Source organism: Eubalaena glacialis, chromosome 1, assembly GCF_028564815.1.
Source record: "Eubalaena glacialis isolate mEubGla1 chromosome 1, mEubGla1.1.hap2.+ XY, whole genome shotgun sequence".
NCBI classification, from domain to species: Eukaryota; Metazoa; Chordata; class Mammalia; order Artiodactyla; family Balaenidae; genus Eubalaena; species Eubalaena glacialis.
The window spans coordinates 17,261,908-17,274,003 of NC_083716.1; the positions used below are offsets into that span (position 1 = coordinate 17,261,908).

General features: G+C 46.9%; 1 long non-coding RNA gene across 2 annotated transcripts in view; it reads right to left on the bottom strand.

Annotated features, from left to right (window-relative positions):
- LOC133093426 (uncharacterized) overlaps positions 1-12,096 on the bottom strand; it is a 59,928-nt gene that overhangs the window by 44,243 nt on the left and 3,589 nt on the right. The window contains exons 2-3 of one of the 2 annotated variants that reach the window (XR_009701271.1): positions 6,888-6,979; positions 2,351-2,437 (exon numbers count right to left, since the gene is read on the bottom strand). This is a non-coding gene — a long non-coding RNA (uncharacterized LOC133093426). Of the gene's footprint in view, positions 1-2,350; positions 2,438-6,887; positions 6,980-12,096 lie in introns of those variants that run through there. The other variant, XR_009701272.1, reaches the window with a different exon arrangement.

A 12,096-nucleotide genomic window follows, 5' to 3' on the forward strand; every position in this document is an offset into this window, starting at 1 on the left:
CCCCACCCCTACACTGTCCTCCAGACTATCCAGGTTCAGGTGACAGAAACCCAGCTCAAATTAGCTTACACAAACAAAATGAATGTTTTGGCTCATTTAACTGGAAACGTAAGGGTGCATCTGGCCTCAATCATGATTGGATCCAGGGTCTCAAATGATGTCATTAGGCTGTTTCTCCATTTCTCAGCTCTGCTTCTCTCTGTACGTTGATCAGTTCTTTCCTGCAGTGGACAGGATTTCTCCACGAAGTAGGAAAGATACTCCCAAAACTCCAAAACTACGGTGTCAAAGCTCAGCTATCCCACCAGAAGGAGGGCCAGTTTCCTTCTCCCAGCATCCATAGACCAGTCTCAGGGAAGGACTCCAATTGGCCATGCTTGGGCCATATGCTAATTCCTTAACCAATCATGTGGCCAGGAAGAGGCAGTATTAGGACTGCTGCAGACTCAATGGCACAGAAGGCAGTTTGTGTTATCAAAGAGAGAGGAGGAAAAAGCATGTGTGCTCAGCAGACAGAAGCAATAACCATCATTCACTTTGTCTGCCTTGGTCAAATGGCTCCTCCAAGCAGCAACAGACCCCCCACATGTGGCTACTGCTGTTACCGCCACCCCTGCCACTCAACCCCACCATCAACGGAGAGTGAATGGAGCCAGAGCACGCTGCCTTAGAAAGAATTTAAACCTCACGTCTGTGGGGATATCCAACCCATCCAGCCCTGTTTCCCTTGCTGGAGGAGACACTGCACTATCTAAACATTTTCATCATCTGCTGCTTCTTCCAACTCACTTCCCAGGCTTAGCTCATCTTTCAGAGGCCTCGTCTCTCCCCCACTCTAAGGTACAAGAACATGAGGCGCCCAGATGTCCCGGCTGTTTACACTGCACGGAGCACGGGGCCGTGCGTGTGGCTCCCCGCTCATCCCCGGGTTCTTCCTCCCCACAGTCCTAGGCTCTGCTGATCGCTACAAGCCAAACGGTCACGGACAAGCGTGGTCATTACGCTGCCTCTTCCTCTTGACTCGCTGCAGACCTGACCAGATGAAATATTTGGCTTTCTCATCATAAGGAGGCCTAATGTTTCTCTGCCACTTGATTGACTGTTAAATGAAAGCCAGGCCCTTTTGTTTGGTGTGGAGTTCTTCTGTTTGTTTGGTTTTTCCAGCATGTCATGATTCATTCATCCCTGGCCTGACTCCACGGACAAGCTACAATACTTGGCACTATTCTCCTCCTCTCCTTTGTCTCCCTTTCCTTCTTGTACCCTAGGCCCACCTTGAGGAAAAGGTTCTCTTCCCTCTGACATCACTGAATGCTCTTGCTCTAGGTGAACTTGGACCAACATTTCAAACTGCCAGAGACTAGGGCTTTGGGAAATAAGATTTGTTTAAAATAGTTGGATGCTCCTGAACCATCTGCCCGTGCCAGATTGAGAAATAAATCACGAAATATAAACCAGAGAAACAGAACAACAAAACTTTCATTTTCAACTGACTTACAAACTAAAGAAACTGTAGTAGAATGAGCAACGGCCGCGAATGTCATTATAACTAACTTGGTCTGAGTAAGACTTTATCTTATCAAAGCACTTCCCTATCTACCAACTCATTTCATTTTCTACAGCCATACCAAAGGGAAGTAGGCTAGGGATTGTTCTTATCTCCATTTTGCAAGTGAAGAAATGGCAGATCCATGTCTTGGGGTGGGCCTCTTCAGGGAGCCTTCTGGAAAGAAATCCCTAGTGTCCTCCCTGAGAAGTTGAGTCAGGAAATGGAAGATCAGGTATGAAGTTGGCATCAGAGAAGACGAGCACTGAGGCTTGTCAATTTACCTTTCTCCCCTGCACACGTTCCCAGGGCACCATACAAGGTCCGCTGAAACAGGCCAATCCTTTAAAAATCCTAGCCTAGAAGCCAACTAAGCAGATAGTGTACCCCCATTTTACAGCTGAATAAACTGAAACAGGAAGGGTCACTCAGTGCCTGGGATAAATCACACAAAGAGCCGGCCAAGAGAGAAATAGAAACAAATTCTTACCCAGACACGGCATGTTATTCTACTTTGTCACTGGAGTATAGGATTATTTTCCATTTGCACGCTTGACAAGAATGTGACTCCCATGAAGAAGGAACAAGAATCGCACATCCCCTGTCCCACAGTCTCTCTGGAAAGCTAAGAATATAAATATACAGATTACTGTTTATACGCTAGGGTTGTGGGCTTGGATTGAGAAATTCACAAAATCTATTCTTTGTACTCTGAGCTTTGGATTTTTTACTTCCTTTGAGTTGACAGGGAAATGAATGCAGTTCTTTCAGTGGATCCTCACAGGTATGGGTCATTCTGAATGGGCACCATAGGGATAAGAAAACAGAGAAGTGGCAAAAGAACAAGGATTCTTCAGGGTGATGCAAAAGATATGGCCCATGTGTAGATAACTAAAAAGGAAGAAGTATAATTAACAGTTAGTCATCCATTCAATCATTCATTCAATAACCATCTGTTACAATTCTCAAACGACCTTGAAGTTCTTGTGGGAGGTAAATGAGAACACTTATGTGTATGAGGAGCCCAGGGTGACGCCTATTACATGGTGGGCCTCCAGTCAACGCTGGGTCCCTTTGTTCCCAGTGTCCCAGCTCTGTGCTATCCTGAGCAAATACCTAGAAAGAAGAATGAAAGTGGTGTCTTTGCATGTGAAGACTGGAGATGGTCTAGAAGCAGGGGCGGGGGAAGAGTGGGAGATAAATGTGGTCATGAGAGAGAGGCTGGGCTGGGCAGGGCTTTCCTGCATGCCAACTTCTCAGGAATCTCAGATACTGGTTGCTATGGAATTTCCAACAATTCCTATAACACACTCCCACAGCTGGGCAAGTTTAGAGTTTAAATAATCTCACGGTCAAGGGAGACCCTCAGATGTAACAGAAGGTATACTGGGCCTTGAACAAGCTCCTTAACCCCTCTGGTCCTGTTTTCTCATTTGCAAAGCAAAGGGGGAAGGACTACATGCTTCCTAAGGACGTATTGGGCTCAGCATGACTATGAGTTAAGGTTTCCTTCACGTAGAGCCAATATCTTCACTGTAAATTTCAACTCACTTCCTTTTATGAAATCAGCTAACTCTAGTCTTTCTAACATAATACAAAGATCATTGGGCTGGGTGGACCAAGATCCAGGGGCAGGGACCCAACCTCAACAGGACCAGCTGGCTCTAGCCACTCCCGTGGCCCCATCTGGTTCCAGGAGCCTGCTGAAGTTTGGGGAGCATCCTGTCCCATCCACCAGAGAGATCTGTCTAGGGCAAATGACTCAAGTTCTCAGGAAGATTTTGTTCCAAAAGGATTGCTGTAAAGGCCACCCTGAGACATGGAACCTACAGAAACGGTCGTGCGGGAACCCCTCACGGTGGGTTCCAGGGACCGCCATCTCCTCTGGTACAGACCAATCAAGACTTCAGAAAGGACTTCTATGTCTAACCCTGTCCTGCAGAACCTCACCACATCCCCATTGTGTGGCTGAGGCAACTTTGCTTCTGTGAGATTAAAACATCTTCCCAGGGGCTTACAGTGGGCGAGGGGTGAACCGCAGTTCCAACCCAGGTCTGTGTGAACCAAAAGACTACTGTGAGCTCTCTAGCTAAAGAGACATCAAAGAGAGCCCCGATGGGGACCTAAGAGGACAGCGTAAAGGGGCAGGACAGAGGGAAAGCCCTAGAAGAGGAGGCTGGACAAGCCTGCTGGGAGAGACTGCCTGCACGCAGACCTTAAGGTCTGGGGGGCACTGCCACCTGGGGGAGGACGTTGCCTTCTGGCCACGTCCTGCTTCCCCAAGAGACCACCACCCACCAGCCCAGCACAGACCAGGGTGCCTTAAAGGCGGGGGCCTGGGACATCAGCCCCAGTTCCTAAATCTAGGGCTGGCCACTGTTGTCCTTGCTCAGAATGTGCCTTGTACGAGCACACTCAGCCAAGAGAGGGGGTGCTTCACCCATCAAGCCATGTGCCCATCGGGCAGAGTCTGCCTTCAGGGGCTGACTTCCTAATTCATGCAAAGGCGATGAGCCCTACTTTAAGCGGCCCCCTTTCCGGTGCTCTACTCTCATCTCTTCCAGGAATATCTGCTTCCGGCCAGGTCATGCAATTGTGCAAAGAAGAGGGAGACACGGTCCCTGCTCTCGAGGAGCTGAAGGTCTAGAGCAGAAGCAGGCACACGGACCGTGGAAAAGCAGGGGCTCAGGGCGCAGGGAGGCGACGGGCCACTCATCTGAATTCTGGAGTCTCTCGTGGCTAATCACTCTCTATTATGTTCTCCTCCTCTCTCCCCCTTCTCTGGCAAATCAGAATTCAGGTAGGGGGACCCCCGGCCCCCATCTCCCCAGCTGCTCTCCCGTTCATCTGATCCCCAGATTAGTGTGACCTGGGCTGGCCACCCTTCACCCCCAGGTGTAGTCAAAAGGTCCTTTGTCTCCAGGGAACCCGGGAAATTCCTTCCTTTCTCCCAGCTCGGGGACCACCAGTCTTAATAGGTTCAGTATTTGATTGTCAACAGATGGAAGGTCAATTCTGTAAAAACAAGGACTTTGGGTCTGAATTGTTGTTTCTTTAAGTCCCTCCAACTCTCCGCGGGATATCGGGCCAAGACGTTAGGCTGCACCTAAAATCAATCAGGCCCCAGGCTACAGAAAAAGTGGCTCAAAATACAAAACGTGCTCTCAAAACACGGTGCCAAGCTTCCTTCTCCAGAGCACGGACGCTCCGTGTCTCTGAGCAGTTTAAGGAACAGCACAGACATCGGTCTGAGGGGATCGATCCTTTTAAGGATCCTCGAAGATGACAACAACAATAACAAAGGGGCGTCTCACTTAGCATGTACAGGCTGCCGTTTATTGAAACCCCGTTTTCCAGAAATCTCCCTCATTTATGGAGCCTGGTTGTGACCACATCGGCCTCACCCTCCCCTTGCTTAATGTGTCACAGGACGGAAGCTGGGGACTTCAGAGAGAGAGAGAGAGAACCAGGGGCTCATGTGGAGCATGGAAACAGGGTTCTTTTGGGGTGGCCTTTCCAGAAAGCCACCAAGTAAGGAGAATGAACCCACCGCCTTCCTGTCAAGCAACAGCCGACCAAGGTCTGCCAGGGCCGTGCTGGGGACACGTGCGGACCCCCGTGATCAGAGGCCCCGAGTGGACCAGGGGCTGGAGTCAAGACTGTTGTTGACTCAGTAAGAGACGATTTCTCACTAAGAGGGAGTGAAATCCTGCTGTCCCTGGTACCACCTATCCTAGCCCCGAAAATTCCGGTTGTGAAAATAAAGTCAGCCAAAGGAGCCATTCTCCCTGTGCTGCTAGAAATGACAGGTCACTTTGCATAAAAAAAGAAGCAGTCACTGTGAACATGCTAACAGCTTAGCTCCTAAAAGCCACACGCCCTTCTCCTGGGGAGAACGCTGGGGCTCCGAGCAAGGACCCCCAGCCTCAGCTCAGTGCCTGCTTCCGGCACGAGGGCAGAGTAGCCAAGGGCAGACAGCAGAGAAGATAAACGTCCATGGTAGGGAGGCTTCCTTATATAAAAAGCAAGTGCATGGCTATAAATAGCATACTGGGATATATGCAAATCATAGGCAAAGCCACCTGAGAGTTCTCACTCTATTCAATATTTCATGAGCACCAAACAACCTACTTGCTTCATGAAGTAGAAATATTGATAACAGCTAACGTTTATTGAGCACTTACTACATGCTCAAACTGGAAAACCAGGGTGCTCAGGGAAAGCTTCAGACAGGAGGCTTTGCAAGAGAGTTGGAAATGGAGTGGAAATGGCACTCCTGGCAAGGAAGGCTGGGAACAAAGGCCCAGCGGCGGGAAGGGAGTCCGAAGCAGGATTCCAACAAGACCTTTGTGAGGGAAGGTAGGTTGGTTGCAGGTCGCGGCCTCACCCGGAAGGCCCGCACTTCTCACCGAGGAAAGGCAAGTGTGAGCAGTTGCTTCCTTGCACCGGTCTCTTTATGGGGCTATTGAGCCGAGGACCAAGCAAGACAGAAAGGTTTTGACAGTTTCATTTTATTTTGTTCTAAACAAGAGATAATATGAAATAGACACCTGGGAGTGTTTTGAATTAACAACCCAAACCAAACGAACAGCTGCATCCCAGAGAGGGGGGAAAAGTTTCCTGCTTTGGCCATATTTCCTTTCAGCAACATTACATTAACACTTATGAAATACAGCCAAAAAGTCAGGCAGTATTTAAGGGGAAGAGAAAGGCACTTCCATACTCTGTGCAGGACGCGTTGCCAACTAATTGGCCGTGTAAGCTGGGTTTTCAACCCACCTGCAGAAGTCTCGAGGTTAATGAAACCATTACATATGCAAGGATGTTACGGAAGGGGGGAAAACAGGGAAGAAGTAATTGACAAGGCTCTCCATCTACCTTTGCGGTGTGGGCTATTCTTACCTGGCAGGGCTTATCAAAGTCTGCGATGCGGGCGGAATGGGTCTCTCTGGGTGTGTGTGCGTGCGTGTCCGTGTGCGTGAGCGTGTGTGTGTACAACCACGCTAATGAGGACAATTCTCTTTCTCCATCTGGAATCCATTAGTCGTGATTATGGTGACGGCCTCTCCTTCCCTTCTTACTATCAGCGTTAGCTAACCCCATTACTACCCAGGCCACCTTTCTCAGTCTGCTCCACAGAGCGTAGGAGACGGCTTCCTGTCATCTAAGCCGTCTCCCTGTTTCCCACTCCGGAGCCGTTGTAAATTCCCTCACCCCATCTCAATTACAAGAGCCCTAATAGGCCCTCTCGTCCCAAGTGACAGGCCTCTGCAGGTGTTTGGGAGGTGGTGGGGGTGGACGGGGAGGGAAAGCCAGCTGATCGCGTGCTCGCGAGCCTTACCCGGGCTCCTCCGTGCTCACGGCACCAGGCCTGCATCTTGCAGGTGTTTGGCAATCATCTCGGCCCAGTTACCTCACCGTTTCTTGGGGTGGCTGGAAAAAATAAATAAGGCACGTTAAAAAGGTTGTTATGACAAAATAGGAAAAGCCTAAGAGACAGGCAGGACCCCAAATGGAAGGCTTGATTCCTTTAATCAATCCTGTGGCTTCGAGAACAGGATCTGCCCCAGCCGATCCCCAAGAAGGGAGCAGGGAGATGATTTAGGGGTGCTCTCCGGATGAAAGCACAGATGAAGTTAGTAAGTCTCTTGGACTTTGGGCTTCCCTCCTCCCCCTTCTTCCCAAAGGACCTTATTTCCTGGCCACCCCACCTCACCCTCACCAGTAGGCCGCAGCAGCAGGCAGGGACTTTTAAAACAGTGCGAGAATTTGATATTTCCCAAAAGGTCATCAAAGGAGTCACTATGAGCAAACAGTTGGATTATCCGGCCCTTATTTCATGGTTTAATACAGTTTTTATTTGTTTGGAGTGTAGTCGGAGGTGGGCACCATTTTTTCAGGACTCAATTCCTCTGTGACCGAGTGTCGCCTTTGTGTGCCTGAGTTAGCAGTGTCCCCAGCATGGCAGTTATTGTATTATCTTCATGTGCATCAGGACATGAAAAAGGTTGGGGAGCACTGCCCTAAAGGTCTCCTTTTTTCCTGTTCTACATGTTCCCTCATCCCTTTTTTTCATGCTTAGACCGTCAAAGCTGTAAGGTCCCTTACCTTGGCCAACAATGTCCTCCGCTGACCACTGAGGCCAATGAGGCCCCTAGGGTCTCATGACTTACCTGATGTCACACAGCCCTGGGGTTGGGGGCAGAGCTAAGATTAGAACTCAGACCTCTTGGCTCCCCACTGAGGTCTCCTCCAACTTCTTTCTGACTTGAAGCAGGCATTTCCCCGGCTTCCTGCACTTTAGAACTTGTTCTCACCCCCTCCTGATCTCATTTCTCTCTCCCCTGCTGACCAGCAGGTGCTGATTTGAACTTCCAGGCTACCAATCTGAACAACCAGGGCATCAGGAATATATCCTAGTAGGAGAACTTACAGCTTTCATGCATCCAAAACCAGAGGGGAGGGTGGGACCACTTCTGCGTTCATCTGCCACTCTTAGCTTTAGTTAGAAAAGGACGGCAAGGCATCCTCAGGAAGGCCAGCTTGGGCTAACCCTCTGTATCACAGGCGGGTGCAGACATTAGCTGCCATAGTCGGCTTTGGTTCCTGTGGACTAGGGGAAAGCTCGTCCTGAGTGTTAATCCCCTTTCACAGCCCATTGGTGCCAGGATCGACATGGTACCCAAGACTTATCAGTTCAGAGTGGGCAGGGTTCAATGTGGGCAGTCTGGGGGGACCCTGTGGTGCCACAAATACCCCTTTTCCAAGCAAATTCCAAAGTCTGGAATTTGGAAAACGGGAACTTCGGTAAAGATGAGAAAACTACACAACTCTTGTCACACCCTGCTTGACCCCACTTAAAACTCCATCTGAGCATCTGTCCCTGTGTTTTGAGATGCAAGGGTTATTTTTGGCACTGTCTACGTGACTGTTCACCCCTCTGCAAATAAAGAATTTTCCCACCCCAGTTAGGGATGGCTTAATCTGATTACCGTCCAAGGCGGATCAGGAGATGATAGATGTGTTATTCTTCATCAGGGAGGGGGCAGGATGATTCTAAATGCTTGTTCCTCCAGGTTGAGAAAATTAGTATTTCTCATATAAGCTGTCGTGTCCACACCTCAGGAAACTGGTATGATGCATAATTTCATTCAAACTATAGCTGACAACCATTCGGAGATCGGGTGGCGAATGATAAGTTGACTATACGAGTTGTCTAAAGAAGTTAAAGCTATTTTAAAAGAAATCAGTAGTGGTGGCAACAAGGAAGCTGGGAAGTGGGTGCTCTCCCAGACTGTTGGTAGAAATGAAAATTGAAATGACCTTTCTGAATGGCAATTTGACAAATATGTACTAAAGACCGTACAATTGAGCATACTCTTTGACTCAGCAATTCTAAGAATTTTACCCCAAGGAAATAATCAGAAATGTGTACAAAGATCTACATATATGAACTTTCATTACAGCAATTCTGTATCATAGGAAAAAATACAAATAACTTAAACCCTAATAATAGGAATTCACTTTTAAATATAGTGAAACATTGCAATAGAGCCATTGAAAATAGGGGATTAAAAATTAAAATGAGAAATTTCATAATATAATTATAAGTAAAAAGGAAGTCAGGCTACAAAACAACTTCTCCAGTATTATTTCATGTTTATAAAAATCTTTGTGGGTATGTGTGTTGATATGTATAGCTGATTCACTTTGTTATAAAGCTGAAACTAACACACCATTGTAAAGCTATTATACTCCAATAAAGATGTTAAAAAAAAAACAACATATATTTGAAGGCTATACTCAAATTTTTCCACAATGACTATACATTGCTCTTATAATCAGAAATGAAAATTTTAAAGAAACGAAATCAATTCCTTCAGCTATGAAATAGAGAGATAATGGAGTAAATAGTACCTTTTCTTGTTATAATATAATCATCTCAGCCCTACTCTCAGCTCTCAAACAAAATTTTTCTTAAGTATCAGATGCGGTCCAATCAATACCCCAAATCAACAAAATTCATCCAAGACATGAACTTAGTTTTATCACATACACATTGTACTGTGTAATTTTATGAGTACAATGGAATAGTCTTCATTCTCTTCCCTTGTGAGAAAATACATGTATCTGCACATCTGATGTTTGGGACGGATATTGCCCTGAAACCTAAAGGACTAGGGCTCTCCCTACCACCACAACTGCCATCACTTCCCTCCTGTAGAGCATCTTGCTGGATTGACCAAGGCAGAACTTTTCCATGAATGGCCTCATAGTACACTTCTAAATGACTTGACATCTGAAGCCAGAGAGGTCCTGGGAATTACAGCCCCAGTACTGAGAAAGTGATGCCTACAGGAAGACAGGCCACAAAAAAATAAACCAGAATGGTATCTCTGCTTAAGTCACCTTATATGCCTGAAAAACCATAAAGAAAGTTAGAGAGTGTTCTCATTGATCTCAAAGAGCCATTGCCAACCAAAAGGACTCAAAAAGGTCTTTAGTGGCATAAAGGGTGGTCTTTGCTGCAAAGCAAATCCTGGCAATAACTACGAGTTAGCCACTCTACCTCTCAGAACTTCCACCTTCACCATGATCCCTCTTGGACTACGGATGCCTCTGACTGCCCAAGGGGCAGCATCTAGAACTTATTCTCTCCAGGTATGTCTAGTGACCAAAATTGCTCCTCTCTCCTCCCAAGCTATGAAAAATACTACTCCCTCAAGAATGGCTGGTTAGAGGCATTGATAGGAAAGCAATCTGATTGAATTATTCACATTAAGATATAAATGACTATAGCCCTAGCTCTCCCTGTGGGTGTCTTTTAAATGACACTAATTCATTCTTTTTGAAAGTGTAGCCTTTGAATCATCTGCATTAGAATCACCTGGGTGCCTGTTACAATTATGGGTTTCTGGGCCCCACTCCTATCAGAATCGGAATCGTTCCTGGTAGGCCCCAGGGATCTGCATTTTAAACAAGCCCCTTTGATTCCTGTGCACCTTGAAGTCTGATAACTGGTGGAATATGAAGGAGTTGATATCTTTGAGCAGAGAAGGCTTCACAGTTAAAGGACCACTTTTCACTCCAGGAGCACCCACATCAAAAAACAGGGGTGAGAAATTCCATCAACACAATACATTTTTATAACATTTTTATACAGCTTCTATACAGCAATCATCTACATTTTAACAATGCAGAAACTGGGGCTCAAAATGATTAGGTAACTTCCCCAAGGTCACACAGCTCTTAAATGTTGCGTCTAGCACTTGAACCCCAGCAGCCTTAAGAAAGCCTCCTGAGGATTTACTTCCAATACCAAGTTATAACCCGTCTCAACCACAACGTCTCCAACTTTGCTAAGACAGGCAGCAGCACCCAAACTTGAAAGGCTGTGACGACACCCCTAAAAGGAGAGAGAGAGAGGAAAAACAAAACCTGGCTTAGGTGTGAATTACTTAGAACCCTACACCATGTGTCAATTCTCACTGAACATTTTGGACACCAGTTTAGGCTGGCTGATGTATTATAGGTTTGCCTGAGAAGCCTCAGAACTTTGAAACTGTTCCCATTTGTGCTTTGATTACATATTCGTTCTGACTTGAAAAAGAATTATGTTGTTAGGAGCCACACACTCCCTCTCCGCAGCTGCTTGTAGCTGTTTCTATCTGTAATGATTGTTTAATGACTGTTTAAGAAAGTGCTGCCTGAGGTTCTCTAATCACCCAATTTTTATTAAGCGCTCAAGGAAATCACACAGGTACAGAACTGCCTAATTGACAGGCAAGCCACGAGTTGTGTAGAGCTCCCTTCCTCCAGACGAGGAGGCGCAACGCTGATGGCAATGTGCACCCCACCTCACCAGCAAAGGGGGAAACATAGAGGAGAATCACACTTTGGTTTCCCCAAGGGGAGTGAAAGAGGGTTCTGAGAGAAGAGACGGGAGAGAGTGATGGGGACCGGGAGTAATAGATATTATGAAGAGGGTAGCAGCAAGGTCTAGAAAGATCACTAAAGGCTTGGAGGTCAGAAACCCTCATCTCTCCCTACCCTGATAAGCAACCTGGAGATCCAAGACCCTTCATCCAAGGGCTGTGGAAACTGCCAGCCGTAACTGGAATGAGCTTTGGAGCTGAGTAGTTCAACGAACAGTTATTGATGACAGACACTGTTCTAGTTGCCATGAAGTTGGTACACAGATCAATGAAGAATGAATGAAGATGAATGGATAGATGTCCTTACCTGTAAGGAGCTCAGAGTCTGGGCTAGAGGAGGCAACATAGGTTGATACTGCAGCAATCCCTACCATTTGTTTAGTCCTGCTATGCACTACACACTGCTAAGAGGTTTACAGACATAATCCAAGGACATACATAATCCCATCTCCATATGAGAAAACAGAGACTTAAAGTAATTAGGCTCCTTACCCCAAATCATGTAGCTAATCAGTGATGGAGCCAGCGTTTGAAGTGAGGTCTGGCTCTAAAGCCCATGCTCTTAACCACTCTCCTAGACTGAGAATTTAGCTTAGAGTTACTTTGCATATGGAG